Here is a 13,105-nt window from a genome sequence, read left to right on the forward strand (position 1 = left end):
GTTTCTGCACCAGCTCAGAGTGGCATGGGCCCTCTATTTCCATTTCCCTTCACACCTCATTTTGGATCCTGTGCTGAAATCACCTTACATGATTTCAAACTATGTTCATGCAAACAGCTTGTTTATACATGATGGGGAACAAAACTACATGAGTTCATCCCTGAGACATGTTTACCACAGACATGATGACATCATGGCCCCTGGGAACATGATCCTCACAACATGTTTTTAGCTAGTGTTTTTCAGCTGGATGTGGACATCAGATGCAGCGCCCCAGGGCAATATGACGCATACAACTCTAGAGACGGTGGTACAAGCACAAGAGAAAATAATTGAGGGATATCAGAGGCTTCATCAGTCAACCACAGTAATAAAAAGAGACACATATGCACACAAGGACGTGTGATACATATTCATCTGCATGTCACTCTGTGTGTGTTCCACCTCTGTTCATGCTGATAGATTGGAAGGCATGGAAAAGATGCTGTCTTTGATTTTTGTCTTCTTGCTCCTGAAACTTCCTCTCATCTTGTGCAATTTAAAGGACTACAGCTGCCTGTGGAAAAGAAAACACCATAGAGTTCATGGTGAAGATACACAAACTGAATGTGTTTTCTTACTTTATGTGGAACCCTTGCAGAGAAAGAGTAGTCTCATCATTCCTGAGTCACAGTAAGTGCTTTCACATGTTGTTATTATTGCTTCGTGATTATCATGGATAAAGGCTAAGAAGCACTGCAGATTCTGATTCATGATATGACAATGATCACTTCCATCTACTTTACTGTCAGTGGCATCATCATTTCTTTCTGATGTTTGAACAAAAGTCGATTGTACATATACTCCACAGTTTCTTCTGCTAATCTTGTGGGGATGAACATCTGGTATGGTTCCATTCCATTTTATGACTTTCATGAATGTGATACTAGGGATGTAGGTTTTCAAGTTTCTCTGAGATAAGTTGGTATTGATTTTTTGGAAGTGGTAGTGCTGGATCATATGGTGGTCCTAATTTTAGGCTTAAAGGAACATCCTTCATCCTGACATCCAGAAAAGCTTATATCCCCACCAAATGTATAAATGTTCCAATTTCCCTGCAATCAACAGCATAGTGCATTGCTCATGACTGTGGACAAGATATTAATGTGGTTGCTTTTAAAATTTTCAGATTTCTGTGTATGTTTATGATTTATCATATGCTAATTGGTAATTTGTTCCTCTTTAAGAAGATTTCTTTCAGAATGCTTTCCTTTGTATTGACTGTATTATCTGATTTTAGTATTAAATTTTGCATTCTTTATGCCCTTGATACTAACCACAAGTCAGATTTATAGCTCCGATATATTGTCCTCTTATACAGGCTAAGTCTTTGATCTATTCCTTGTTACTTCTGCTATGCAGAAGCTTTGGATTTAGTGAATTCTCATTCATCACATCTTGCAATCATTTCCTGAACTATTGCTACTCTGTGCACAGACCCCTCAACAAGTGCATTCCCTTTGCTAACTTCCATTAACACAACTGGTAAGGTATCAGTTGAATAATGCTTTTCACAGTTGATTTCATAGAAGGTGAGAAATAACATTGTATACTTCACTATGTAAATATGCTGATTCCCAGCACAATCTGTGCAAGAAATTATCTCACATTCAATTCATGTTGTTGTCACATCTGTCAAGACAGGTTATGGAACAATGATGCCATTTAGAATTCTCCATTCAATCTCAATGATGAATTAATCTTGTGAGGTAATATTCACATTTTGTATGTATGGCTCTTTTGTGTTTACTTGGAATAATTTGTTGTGAAAACTCTACCCTAACATTGTCTGTTCAAGATACATTTTAAAATTAGCTGATTTTTTTCTTCTAATAGAAATATATAATTTTTCATATTTCTGTTAAGAAGGAAACGCCTTTTAGGTCCTTGATCAATTTTTTCTTCATCATTAAAGGTAGAGGTATAAATTTGTTCTTGTACATGTGGCCATTCAGAATTGTTAATGTAATTTGAAGATGGGCTGTATTCTCTACAGATTATATTTTTGTGGTCTAGGGAAAGTCAGGTACCTATAACTTTGTGGGTCTTCTATGCTACAGAGTTACTATTTCTGGTGCCATTGCCATTCTCTTTTTGGTACTGTTGTTTTGTAATGTTACATGAAATTACATTTTTGGATCTTTCCAAAATATTTCAGATTGATAGGATTATTTATTGCATTTGTTATTATTGCAGTGCTTAACTTTGTACACTATTTTTGTTTCTACTTTTGAATGATGGTTTTGGAATCTTGAGAAAGACCAAAGAATTAGAGGAAACTAGTAAAATATAGGAATAGGCAAGATCTTTCTAAGTAGGAAGAAAGTCACATAAGAAATGAGGCCAATTACTTACAAATGACCCTCAAGTAATTTAAGATTTTATGCAGCATTTCTCCTGTTACTATGCAAGACTTCTTTAGGAGGTGTCAGCCACATTGAGATCATGCATTCCATGAGCACTTTTGTCTGGAAGATTGTATTATAAAGCACACCCCCATTCCCAGTCTCTTACATTCTCACTGTCACCTCTTCTGCAATGGAGTCTGAACCTTGCAGGGTTTGGTAAAGATGTCTCCCTGAGTGCTGCACTGTAATTTCACTATGATACTTTAGTGAGTTGTGAGTCTTCTAAGTGGTCACCACCATCTTGCAACAGAAGTTTCTCTAAGAAAGAGTGAGAGCAGTATGAATATATTGGCATGAGCACAAGTGGTTAGAGGGCAGTTTAGTGAGCATCATATATTCACTTAGATAGTCAACAGAAGTAGTTCCCCACCCAAGGACTTGTGACCTCCCCTGGCAAATGCTTTTAACTAGGTTTTCATTTTTAGCCATTGGTTCCCTCCTATGGAGTGCTCCGCAAACCCAATCAAGAGTACCTGTTTTTACCAGAGCAAATATGTCACAGTTAAACTAGTTGGTATTTTAGCCTGGCTGTACAGTTGTAGGTATTGATATTTGCCAAGCAACAGGCTAGGTAATTATTTTCAGCATTCTGGCAGCTAGTTAACAGGAAGAAGACTTCTAGTTCAGCTCCAGCTTGATTTCTTAGGGACCTTCAGCCTAACTATCTACAGTAATAGGGTATTACCATCTCATCACAGTGATAAACCAAATGCCAGTCAATAGCCTGCAGTTTGTTAGGAACCAGAAGCCTCCCAGACCGAGCACTCACTTGCTCTAAAATTTTCTTATAGCAATACATGATTTTGGGCATAGTTTATCCACTGCCACAAGGAACTTCTGCCCAAATTCTCTACTTTTTACACATACAATACTTTACAAGCAAGAAGGAGGTAACCATATAGCTTACTCATAAAATCTTTGAATTGGGGCCAGAATGATAGCTTGCGTGGCCTGATAGCTAAGATTTGATTCATCATTACCCAAATGAAATCAGATATGCAAAGTGTTCTTGCATCTGGAGTTTGTTCGCGGTGGCAAGATGCTCTGGTGAGCCCATATTCTCCCCCCACCCGCTTTCTCTGTCTCTCAAATAAGCAAATAAACATTTTCAAACACTAAAATCTTTAAATTTTTTAACAGTCCTTCCTAGCCGTCTCTCATCCGTCCCCTTTCCTGAACTCAGTCATTTCAACTCACAATTATTTTGTGCCTTTTCTTACACATTTCCAATTTTTTGTACCCTTTCTTACATATTTCTAATATACTCCTCTTAAGTCTCCCCTTCTTCCTTGCTAGCTTCTTGGACTCTACTCACTTTTATTCTACCTCACATGTAAATGTGAAGAATTGAAGCTAGGATCCCCACGTGAGAGACACCATTCATCATTAAACTTTTTGAACCTGTGTTGCCTTATCTAGTATACTTCCAGATCTACCCATTTCAATGCAAATGTTATCATTTCAATTTTTCTTTACATTTGCATAAAACTACACTGTATAGATGTAAGCACTCTAATTTTTAATTTGTCAGTTCTAGGACATCTAGGCTGGTTCTATTTCTTAGCCATTGTGAATAGAACAGTAATAAACAGATGAACAAGAACCTAATATGTAGAGTCTGTAGGCTATATACCAAGGAAAGGCACAGCTGTACCATGTGGTAAATCTACTTTGGCTGTCTCAGGAACCTCCACACAAAGTTCCATGATGGCTGGATAAGCATATATTCCCATAAACAATGTATAAGTTTTCTTCATTACTCACAACCTCTCCAGCATTTATTGTCATTTGATTGCTTTTTTTCCCTACTGGAAAAACTTTTATTAAGACCCCACCATCTGGGGACTGTGCTGACATTAGGCACCCTCCTTCTTGGCAATCCAGTCTTTCTTGAGTGGTCCCATGAATGCTTTCTTCTCTTCCATGTTCTGGAAATGGCCATGGCCAAACTTAGAAGTGGTATCAATAAACGTCAAGTTGATCTCCAGAGCCCACCGTTTGGTCGGCACCAGCAAAGACTTGTGGTGGGTGAGCACCTGCTTCTTGGTTCCTATTACGCAACATTTCAGCATGACAAAGCCATTGGTCACTTCACCATAAGGGACAAAACCACCCAATGGGTTGATGCTCTTTTCACACAGGTCAAAGTCAGTGGAGGCATTGTTCTTGATCAGCTTGCCATCCTTGATAAGGTAACCCTGACCAATCTTGTAGATCTTCTTGTTAATCTCAGTGTGGTGATGGTAGCCCTTCTTGCCAGCTGGAGCCGCAGAGAAAGCCACACAGGCAGGATGCCAGGCTGCAATACATGCAACCTTGCAAAGACCTCAGTGGGTCTTGTGGGGTAGCTTCTTGGTGTGCCAGCGTCTGGTGACACTTTGTAGCCTTTGCCTTTGGTCACTCCAATGACATCAATCCCCTCGTCCTGGCCAAACACCGGTTCACGGGGATGTGCTGCTCCAGCCTGTCCCAGGCCCAGTCTAGCTTCTCAGCCACAGTGCCTGTGTTCATCAAGTGGGCCTTCTTCTGGCGAACAGGAAGCAGGCACATCTGGGTGTGGGCAATAATGTGGATGACCTGACAGTACTTCTTCATGCTGCTGAAGTCCTTGTCCAGCTGCTTCTTGCCCATGTCATCCTGCCAATTCTTGCAATATTTAGTGAAGGCCTTCTTCTTAGATTTCTGTCAATTCTTATAGAAGTGCCTTTTGCACTCATCACTGATGTGCTCAGCAAAAACTGTCTTGAAGGTACAGAGGCCTCAAGGGGTTTCCACATAGCCCATGATGCCTACAACCACCGTGGGCGGAGTCTCGATGGTGACAACCTCCACTACTTCCTTCTTATTCACCTTGGATCCTGGCCTATTGCCTTCTCAGACATTGTGGGTCATGCCTGTCTTGTAGCCCGAATAGGCCGTAAGGTGGACCGGCTTGGAAGGTTCATCCTTGGGGAAGCTCTTCACTTTGCTCCAATGTCTGCTGCTGTGCTTCTGAGGCAAGCAGCCCAAGGACCCATGTCTGGGAGCAGAAAATTTCCTGTGAGACATCTCGTCCTCAGACCCTGCCTGGAGAGCTGATTTCTCGATGACAGTTATTCTGACAGTAGTGAAATGGAATCTCAGAGTTGTATTCATTTGCATCTTTCTGATGGCTAAGCAGTCAAAACCATTTTTACATATTTATTTAACATTTAGAGTTCTTCTCTAGAGAAGTCTTAATCCAGTTCTATAGACAATTTAGATAGAGTTATTCATTTTTTATTATTGAGTTTTTCTGTAATTCTTACTATATCCTAGATATCTATTCTCTGACAGATGTACAGGTGGCAAAGATTTCCACCTAGTTGACAGGCTGCGTCTTTGTTCTATTCACTCTGTTCTTTGCTGTATTAGATTTTCAATTTCATGGGGTCCCAATGGTTGATTGGTGGTCATACTTCCTGAATGACTGCTGTTCATCTCAGAAAGTCCTGTCTTATGCATATATGTTTTCTGTAGAGACGTCGTATTGATCATGTGTTTCTGCTTTAATTATGGAACATTCTTTTTATACTTCAATTATAATAGATAGCCTTGGTAGATGTAATGCTCTGGGTCAGCAGTCGTCTTTCAGTGTATAGAACACATCATTCCCAGCTTTTCTAGATTATAAAGATCATATTGAGAAAGCTGCAGTTATTCCTATGGCCTGGCCTTTATAGGTGGCTAGGTGCTTCTTCCTGATTTGAATATATTATCTTTGGTCTGTGTGTTTAGTAGTCTAATTACAATTTGGTGAGGCGAGGCTATTTTCTAGTATTGTCTGTTTGGTATACTAAGTACATCCTATATCTGTACTGGCAACTCTTTCCCAGTTTGGGGAAACTGTCTTCTAAGGTTTTGGTGAAAATCCTTACTATGCACCTAGGTTGAAATTCTTCTTCTTTATGGTCTGAGTAATTAAATTTGAACTCCTTACAGAGTTCTAGTTATATTGAAATTCCCACTCATACATCTTATTCATTTGTCTGTCTTTTTGCTGAAATATTCTTGACGTGTCATCCTGTTTTCCAGCTCAGATATATTGTTTTATCCTGGATCCCTTCTATTGGTGGGACTTTATAATTTGTTGTTGTTGTTGTTGAACTTATGGTACTTTTCATTTCTGGTGTTTCACATTGTACTGACAAATACCTGGAGCCTGATCCTTGTTGATTGAATGAATGCTAGAAGGTCATAACTCCCTCTTCCTTCACGATGGTATCTCACCTGAGTTTATAATCATTGTTTACATGTCTTGAGAATGGCAGTTCTACCATGAGAAGATGACAAGATTCTTTTTGTCTTCTAAGGGCCTGTTTATTACTGCAAGGATGACATACAGTCTTTTCAGTAGATCACATATGGATTCTTTTTTTTTTTTTTAATTTAATTTATTAGTTTTCTTTTCAGTAAATACAGGCAGTTTGGTACCATTATTTAGGCTCATCTGTGATCTACCCCCTCCCATTAGACCCTCCTTATTATTGAAAATGGGTCGTGCATTGTGGAGTTAGCCCCCAGTTATTAGTATGATAAATGTCTCTGAAAATCATGACCCAACATGTAACTCTGACATTCTTTCCGCCCCCTCTTCCGCAAGATTTCCCTGAGCCATGTTGGGTTCATTTTTGGTCTGCTTCAGTGCTGAGGTGTTGGGGGCCTCTGAGGCTCTGGCTCTCTGATTTGGTAGGAGTTGATTTTTCTCTGCATTGATCTCCTTCCCCTTTGTGCTGGTATCCAGTTCACAGGAAAACATCACCCTTGCTTATTTCGCCAGTTGTCCTTAGTTTCAGTTGGGCCCCTTCTGAGGTATGTTGGGGCAGCTCTCTTCTTAGGATCTGCATCTATCTGGAAAAGAGAAGCAGATTCTCCAACGGTGAGTAAGTTAGCACCCAGAAAATTGAGATAACACTTACTTTTTTGATAGACAGTTTGATAGGTGTAGGCCCTCTTATACCCCGTGATTGATGGTAGCTTGATATTGTAGAGTGGGCTTGTGTTTGGGTATGGTTCTGACTTGTTTCCCAGCTCCAGCTAAGGGTCTAGTACCACTGAGTGGATCAGTTAGCCAAATCAAGAGCAATTGATTCCTCACCATGGCTGTGTACCACTATTGCACTTGTGTGGGCATCACATCCAGTTATTTGTTGCTAATTAGGTTAAACAATGTGTTGCTTGGACAGATCTTGGTCACTTCCCCCAGTCGCCTATGTAGCGCCTTCTGGCACTAGACACGCTGACTGTCTGGGGACTGACTCTCTCCTGGCTTCCAGCCATGTCATTCCATTTTACGTGTCAGCTGCGTATGGAGTCTTCAGCAATAGGGTCTTACCACTGGCCTTTGGTGGGTCATCAATTACTCTGACAGAAGTCTGTCACTGTTTTGGGAAACCTTGTAGGTTTCTCTGATCAAAAGCTCATTGTGGATTGTAGGCCCAAGCTGGAAGTGGGGGTTACAGGTCAGTGTCCACTAAGAAATTGAGGAAAAAGATAACTAATATACAGGAGTTTGAGAGGAGAGAGATAGAGGGGAGAGGGGGAGAGGGAGGGAAGGAAGATGTAGGAGATTTAGGTCAGTCTTGATCCTACCCTCTCCAGTGTCTTGTGGTTCAGGTGTTTCCTGTAAGGGACTAGTGAAGGTTCAGTCATTTGGTCTGTCTTTTAGGAAGTAGAATTTTATGGTACCATTGCCGTTTGGGTCCGGATTACTGTTTTCCACCCTTTGATTCCCTCCCCGCCCTCCCATCCATCTTATTGTCTAGTCCATGAGGTACTTGCTGGGTATGTAAGGCCTCTTGGGCAAATTCAGGTTAGGTGTTGCAGATGAGTGAGACTATGTGTCGATTTTTTTTCTGTGATTGGGTAAGTTCGCTGAGAATGATCTGTTCCAGGTTCAACCATTTTTCCTCAAATTTCTTTATGTCGTTTTTTCTTACTGCTGTATAGAATTCCATTGTGTAGATATACCACATCTTTGTTATCCATTCTTCTAATGATGGACATCTGGGTTGATTCCAGCTTTTAGCTATTACGAATTGAGCTGCTACAAACATGGTTGAGCAAATCTCTCTGGCTTTTGGTTTGAAGGTTTTAGGGTACATGCCCAGTAATGGTATAACTGGGTCTGTTGGTATTTCTATAGTCAGCTTTTTCAGGAGTCTCCATATTGCTTTCCAAAGTGGTTGTACCATCCTGCATTCCCACCAACAGTGAATGAGTGTCCCTGCTTCTCCACATCCTCGCCAGCATTTATTTTCATTTGACCTTTTGATGTTGGCCATCCTTATTGGGGTAAGGTGGAATCTCATAGTTGTTTTAATTTGCATTTCCCTGATGATTAGGGATGATGAACATTTTCTTAGGTGTGTGTTTGCCATTTGTATCTCTTCCTCTGTGAATTGCCTGTTTAATTCTGTGCCCCATTTTGTGAGTGGGGTATTTGTCTTCTTATTGTTTAGACTTTTGAGTTCTTTGTAAATTCTAGAGATAAGGCCTCTATCAGTTGGATAACCTGCAAATATTTTCTCCCATTCTGTGGGTATTCTATTGGCTTTGTTTATTATATGCTTATCTGTAAAGAAACTCTTCAGCTTCATATGATCCCAATGGTTGAGTGACTGTTTAAGAACTTGAGCCACTGGGGTTTTATTCAGGAAGTCTTTTTCCATTCCTATATCATGGAAAGTACTTCCTAAATTTTCTTCCAGTAGTTTTCGAGTTTCTGGTCTTATGTTGAGGTCTTTGATCCATTTGGATTTGAGTGTTGTGCATGGTGAAATGTGTGGATCAAGTTTTAGTTTCCTGCATGTGGTTATCCAGTTTGTCCAGCACCATTTGTTGAAGATGCTATCTTTTTTCCAGTCTATATTGTTTGGGCCTTTGTCGAATATCAAGTAGCTATAGTTGCTTGGCCCAAAATCCGGGTCCTCAAGTCTATTCCATTGGTCTATACTCCTGTTTTTATGCCAGTACCATGCTGTTTTTATTACTATGGCTTTGTAGTATAACTTTATATCGGGTATGGTGATGCCACCAGAGGTATTTCTTTTGCTGAGGATATGTTTGGATATGCGAGGCCTTCTGCCTTTCCATATGAAATTTGAGATCATTTTTTCTATGTCTGTGAAGAACATTGTAGGGATTTTAATTGGAATTGCGTTAAATCTATATATTGCCTTTGGTAGGATTGTCATCTTCACAATGTTAATTCTGCCTATCCAGGAGCATGGGAGGTCTTTCCATCGTTTCAAGTCCTCCTCAATTTCTTTTTTGAGAGTTTTTATATTTTCGTTGTATAGATCTTTTACTTCCTTGGTTAACGTTATTCCAAGGTATTTTATTTTATTTTTTGCTATTGAAAATGGAACTATGTCCTTTATTTCTTTTTCTGTGTCTTTGTCATTTGCATACAGAAATGCTTCCGATTTTTGTGCATTGATTTTGTATCCTGCTACTTTGCTATAGGAGTTAATCACCTTCAGGAGTTTTGGGATGGAGTCTCTCGGGTCTCTTACATATACAATCATGTCATCAGCGAATGGAGCTAACTTAACTTCTTCCTTTCCAAATTGTATCCCTTTTATTTCCTTCTCCTGCCTTATTGCTTGGGCTAGGACTTCCAGAACTATATTGAAAAGCAGAGGTGAGAGAGGACATCCCTGTCTTGTTCCTGATCTCAATGGGAATTCCTCCAGTCTCTCTCCATTAAGAATTATTTGGGCCTTTGGAGCTTTGTATATTGCCTTTATTATATTAAGATGTGAACCGGCCATGCCGATTCTCTCCAATGTTTTGATCATGAAGTGATGTTGTATCTTGTCAAAGGCCTTTTCTGCATCTATTGAAATGATCATGTGATTTTTATGTTTAAGCTTGTTTATGTGGTGTATTACATTGACAGATTTTCGTATGTTGAACCACCCTTGTGTTCCTGGGATAAATCCCACTTGGTCAAGGTGGATAATGCTTTTGATGTGTTGTTGGATTCGGTTTGCGAGAATTTTGTTGAGGATCTTTGCGTCTATGTTCATTAGGGAAATAGGCCGATAGTTTTCTTTTCTTGTGGCATCTCTGCCTGGTTTTGGGATTAGGGTGATACTAGCTTCATAGAAGGAGTTGGGTAGTTTTCCCTGTTCTTCAATTGTGTGGCACAGTTTTAGGAAGATTGGTTTGAGTTCTTCCATGAAGGTTTGATAAAATTCGGCTGGGAATCCATCTGGTCCTGGACTCTTCTTTTTTGGGAGGTTTTTTATTACTTTTTCAATCTCCATGAGCGTGATGGGTTCATTGAGGTGGTTGATCTGCTCTGAGTTTAGCTTTGGTAGATGATATGCATCCAGGAATTTATCCATCTCCTCCACATTTTCCAGTTTTGTGGAGTAGAGGTTTTTGAAATAAGTCCTGATGATTCTGCCGATTTCACTGATGTCTGTTGTAATCTCTCCTTTTTCATTTTGAATTTTGTTAATTTGGAGTCTCTCCTTTTTTTGCTTGATCAAATTGGCCAGAGGTTTGTCAATCTTGTTTATTTTTTCAAAGAACCAGCTCTTTGTTTTGTCAATTGCCTTAATTGTTTCCTTGGTTTCCAATTCATTAATTTCTGCTCTGATTTTAATTATTTCCTTCCTTCTGGAGCTCTTTGGGTTGGATTTTTCTTGTTTTTCCAATGCCTTTAGGTGGATGGTTAAGCTATTGATTTGGGATTTTTCTGTGTTTTTTATGAAGGCATTGAGTGCTATGAATTTTCCCCTGAGGACTGCCTTCATTGTGTCCCACAAGTTTTGGTATGATGTGTTCTCATTGTCATTCAATTCCAGGAATTTTGCAATTTCATTTTTTATTTCATCCACTATCCATTTATTGTTTAAGAGTGTGCTATTCAGTTTCCAGTTGCCGTTGGGGCTCTTGTTGGTTTTTTTGTTGTTGATTTCTAGGACTATAGCATTATGATCTGATATCATGCAGGGAATTATGTCGATTTTCCTAAATATGTGGAGGCTATCTTTGTGACCCAGCATATGGTCTATTTTAGAGAATGTTCCATGGGCTGCTGAGAAGAATGTGTAGTCTGTGGATTTGGGGTGGAAAGTTCTGTAGATGTCTGTTAGGTCTAAGTGTTCTATGGTTTTGTTGAGCTCTCTTACTTCCCTGTTGAGCTTCTGTTTGGATGATCTGTCTATTACTGATAATGGTGTGTTTAAGTCCCCAGCTATGATGGTGTTGGTGGTTATTTCTGTTTTATTGTCAAGTAGGTTTTGTTTTATGAACTGCAGTGCCCCTGTGTTTGGTGCATACAGATTTATGATTGTAATATCCTCTTGATGGATTGTTCCCTTTACAAGTAGGAAGTAGCCTTCTTTGTCTTTTTTGATTGTTTTTGGTTTGAAGTCAACTTTATCTGATATTAATATAGCTACACCTGCTTGTTTCTTATTCCCATTTGCTTGGAATATTGTTTTCCACCCTTTCACCCTGAGGAGGTTTCTGTCTTTAGTGGTAAGGTGGGTTTCTTGAAGGCAGCAGATTGAGGGGTCTAATTTTTTGATCCACCCTGTTAGCCTGTGTCTCTTGATGGGTGAATTAAGGCCATTAATGTTTAGGGTGATGACTGTGAGATTTGATTTGATCCCTGTCATTTTGTGGTGGTAGAGGTGTGTTGGCATTTCCATGGAATTTTTTTTTTTTTTTTTTGTATCTACTCTGGGTTTGATTGCTGTGATCTTCTTCTTGTAGGCATTTGTGTTTGGTTATTTGTTTCTTCTCTGTGGAGAATTTCCTGGAGTACTTTCTGTAGGTTTGGTTTTGTGTTCATATAATTGTAAAGCTGAGTTTTATCATGGAAAGTTTTCCTTTCACCATCTATTATAAGGGAGACTTTTGCTGGGTAGAGTAGTTTAGGTTGAAAGCCATAGTTTCTTAGCGTTTGAAGAGTATCATTCCAGGCCTTTCTAGCTTTCAGGGTTTCCATTGAGAAGTCTGAAGTAATTCTGATGGGGTTTCCTTTGAAAGTGGTGTGCTGTTTTTCCCTAGCTGCTTTTAGGATTTTTTCCTTGGTGACAATGTTTAGAGTCTTAATGATAATATGCCTTGGGGAGTTTCTCCTTTGGTCTAGTCGGTTAGGAGTTCTGTTTGCTTCTTGAATCTTGATGGGCCTTTCTTTTAAGAGACGGGGGAAGTTTTCTTCAATTATTGTGTTAAATAAGTTCTCCATGCCTTTGGTCTGAAATTCTTCTCCTTCTGGTATTCCAATGATTCTGATATTAGGACGTTTAAGTGTATCCCACAATTCTCTCATGTTCTGTTCACAGGAACTTTTGAACTTACTGAAATTTTTGGACTCTCGAACTGTTTCTTCCATCCTGTCTTCCAGATCAGAATTTCTATCTTCCACTTCGCTGACTCTATTCTTGAGAGCCTCTAGTGAGTTTTGGACTTGTTCAATTAAGTTTGCGTTTTCTACTAGTTTCCTATGTATCACTTCCATCGCTTTGTCCAGCTCCCTTTTTGTCTCATTTTCTGATTTCTTGATGATTCTTGGAAATCATCCTTGCATTTCTTTATGTTTTCATTTAGTGTGGCCAGCTGATTTTTAAGGTCCTCTTTTTTTTCATTCTCCCTCAACTCTCTTAGCTCTCTTT

The 13,105-nt window shown here is 39.5% G+C and overlaps 1 pseudogene; it reads right to left on the reverse strand.

The window, feature by feature from the left end:
* Window positions 1-4,303: 4,303 nt before the first annotated feature.
* Window positions 4,304-5,495, reverse strand: LOC123453740 (annotated as a pseudogene).
* Between the last annotated feature and the right edge of the window lie 7,610 nt (window positions 5,496-13,105).

Source organism: Jaculus jaculus, chromosome 12 (genome assembly GCF_020740685.1).
Source record: "Jaculus jaculus isolate mJacJac1 chromosome 12, mJacJac1.mat.Y.cur, whole genome shotgun sequence".
NCBI classification, from domain to species: Eukaryota; Metazoa; Chordata; class Mammalia; order Rodentia; family Dipodidae; genus Jaculus; species Jaculus jaculus.